This window comes from Rhododendron vialii, chromosome 4a (genome assembly GCF_030253575.1).
Source record: "Rhododendron vialii isolate Sample 1 chromosome 4a, ASM3025357v1".
NCBI classification, from domain to species: Eukaryota; Viridiplantae; Streptophyta; class Magnoliopsida; order Ericales; family Ericaceae; genus Rhododendron; species Rhododendron vialii.
In genome coordinates, this window is record NC_080560.1 from 24694921 (window position 1) to 24698310 (window position 3390).

Here is a 3390-nt window from a genome sequence, read left to right on the forward strand (position 1 = left end):
TATACTTATTCCGATAAAGATGCCACGACAACAAGGATAAATCCTAAGGGATAAATGAAGGGTAAAATAAGCCCAAAATGCCAAAGATATGCATGATCATAGATGGGTATGGAATTCCTAGCTAAGGCAGGAATCCCATAGACTCCTAGCTAAGGCGGGACTCCACACTCCTCAGAGAGGAGATCCGGAACCTACGAGGTATAGTCCTACGAGGACTCAAACTCCAATTACAATGCCTATAAATATAGCAGTCGAACTCCAATACCAGAGATGAACTCTACAACAGAGAATCTCAATTCCTCTACCAAATAACAAGGATTCCACAGACTTAGGCATCAGAGGGTGGTAGGCACGCCACCACACCGGTGACTCAAGTTATCAGCTTTGTTTTGCAGGTCTAGGTCAGAGTTGTCATCAAAGCTGCTTCATCATGCGGCATTTTGAATTTCCTTGGGAGAGGCAATCCCATGACCTCGGCTGTAAAGGGTGAATCCGTATTCTACACCAACTCTTCTACCGTAGCAGGAGTTTGTGCTTTAATATGTTTTATCAGCCCTTCAATCTGATCCTGCATTTTAAACAGTACCTCTTGTTTGCGGGGCGACCTCTCTAGAGGTGGTTTGCTATGCTTCCTCTGATTTTGGCTTTCCTTCTTACTGGATTCGCCTTCTTCCTTGTCATCTTCTTCTTCATGTAGACTATGGCGTAAGTTTAGGATGCTTGGCTACGAGATCTGCTTTCGGAGATCAACATTCTCCTGCATCGCAGTCTATAACCCTTAAATTAATGTTTTTATTTGCTCTTGCGTGAGAGCAAACGCCTCTGGGATCAGTTTAGTGCCTCTAATCTTGCTAGCTGCAGTGGCCCTGGCCGCCTCTGCTACCTTAGCAGCTTTTTTGGTGGCAACGGCGGCCTTGGCAACCTTAGCCGCAGCGGCGGCATTCGTGGCATCGTCGATGCCCATTTGTAGGGGATCTGAAACCATTGTTGTTTTGCTTGATCGGGTTTCTACCATACAAAGCTATTCATCGTAAGAAAAAAGTCGTTCCCACAGACGGCGCTAGCTGATGAATCAGCTTTGTCGTCAGCTCTGATCTGATCCTGCAAAACAAAGTAACAGCTTGAGTCACCGGTGTGGTGGCTTGCCAATCACCCTTCGATGCCTAAGTCAGTAGAATAGTTGTTATATGATGAGTGCATTGAGATTCTCTATTCAGTGTTGCGTACCTCTTGTTGGAGCTCTACTGTCGTATTTATAGGTATTCTGATAGCAGGTTGAGTCCTTGTAGGACTGTATCTTGTAGATTCTGAATTACCTCTTTGAGGTTTTGAGGGATCCCACCTTAGCTAGGAATCCCAATCTACCCCTGATTACGTATATCAGAGATGTTTTGTACTTATCTTGTTGGTGGAGTCCTTTATCCCTTAGGATTTGGGTCTTTCCTTATCCTGTTGGGATATCTTTATCGGAACAAGTATATTGATTCTTGCTTGTATAGCTAAGGTCCAGAGCTAGTCCTTGGACCACATGACAGCTTCGTCTAAAGAGCAGAGCTGACCTGCTCTGATTCTCCTTCAATTAGGATTTCCCAGAGAGGTCCAAATAAGGCTGGTTTATACTCCCCAGATCTGTGGTTCTTGTAGTGCTGACCTCCTTAGGTCTACCATACTTATCACCACCCAATAAAAAGGTTCCATCCGCTAACTACCATTCCAAATCCCCAAAAATTGACAAAAGGAATATTTGCTTGTGATTATACATGATAGATCACATAAAGATAATTATTCCTTACATTATGCAAGGAAAAAACGATTGATTTTAATGTTCGGATTCATTGTACGACTAATTGCGACTAATCATGGGCACATGTGGTTGTTTAATTCTCTAATAACTGAATAAATATCTTTCGCTACTATTTTCGATGAACTAGATTTTATTATCATAAAAAATCTTATTCTTCAGAATATAGGGTTCTACTCAAAGAAAATGGATTTCCTTTTAGTTACCGACTACAATCCCATGATGGCAAAGATGGAACCAAAGGGGTCTAGTGGCGATATATATAGTCTCGCCATTGCTATATGTTTTTTCTTATTTTTTATTATATACTAGTCATAAATCTTCTAATTTTTTTTCAAGAAAGGAAATCTAAAAAAGTATTTTAAAATTAAATTCAATGAGCCAAAGTGAAATAATATAAATGATGATGTGTAATTAAGAAAAAAATCTCCACATTAATTCTAACCCTAAAATAACTTAACCTAAAAAATTAAAGAAATTTTTAATTATAATGTCACTCCTTAAATTTATAATGGTTTTGGGAGTGCGGTTATCAATTTGGGAAATCCGCATAGGGATCTAGAAAGTAACATTATAAATTTGGAGAATGACATTATCTTTGTGCATACCGATACTCTGAACTATCAATTAATAAAGCAAGGTAATATGCACATAAATTGAATTGGGTCTCTAGGCCTGCCGTCTCTGATGTTATTTGGCTTTAATTTGGGGCATGCTTCCGCAGCAAAACACGTATAAGGGGTTACTGTTTAAGTGATATTCTGATATCAGCCATTTTGTACATATTGTCAAAAGTTAGGTCTGTCTCCAATTCTCCTCCGCTCATACCCACAATGATTGGAAACTACATAAGTTCTGTTGTTGTTATTGTTGGAGTAACATTATCGATACACAAAATTAAAATTAGTTTTTTTCATACTCCATGTGCAAATAAAAAACATCAATTACTATAGTTTTTATTATGTTATTTTAATTTTTTTTGGAGCCGATGACTATTAATATTGTAATGTATCTTTTTAATTTTTTAAGTATATATTTCGTCACTGTAAGAGTAAAATCCTGGTCCGTCCTTGCACGAGGGATTTCCAACAAACGACAAGGCTTTTGTTTTCTATAGAGAGAAAACAGTGTAGGTGTGATCAAATTCTGTTTTTGGAGTCAAGCTGTATATATCACAGCAACATCCCAGAAAGAGATGAATTCAGTTGATGAAGCCATATTATAAGCAGATCGAGTGGGATACGATCATGCCATGCGAGGTTGGAAATTTGAACTAGATTCTTCTTATTTGGGGTATTGTAGTATAAGGTGAGACCAAAAAACGGCATCTCTTCGAATATGCTTAATTCACAAAGAGGCTCTATGCTTAAGAATATCAGGTAAGGTATTGGACTTAATTAACAGAACTTTTTTCTCTTCGTGTGCGCATGGCCGGCCCAATCCAAAGCCCAAGAGGCATGGGCCTTGGACATCTCAAAAATTTCAATTTTTAAGGGCACTCTAATATTTTCACTATTTGAGTATGAGTATGGTTCTTTTTAAACTCAATAGAATGAAAAAAATGCTCAATTAGAGGTAATGAGTTAGTT

The 3390-nt window shown here is 38.5% G+C and overlaps 1 non-coding gene across 1 annotated transcript; it reads left to right on the top strand.

Annotated features, from left to right (window-relative positions):
• Window positions 1-2425: 2425 nt before the first annotated feature.
• LOC131324972 (small nucleolar RNA snoR100) lies at window positions 2426-2532 on the top strand. Its single transcript, XR_009199549.1, has one exon. It is a non-coding gene; the product is annotated as a small nucleolar RNA snoR100 (small nucleolar RNA).
• The last annotated feature ends 858 nt before the right edge of the window (window positions 2533-3390 follow it).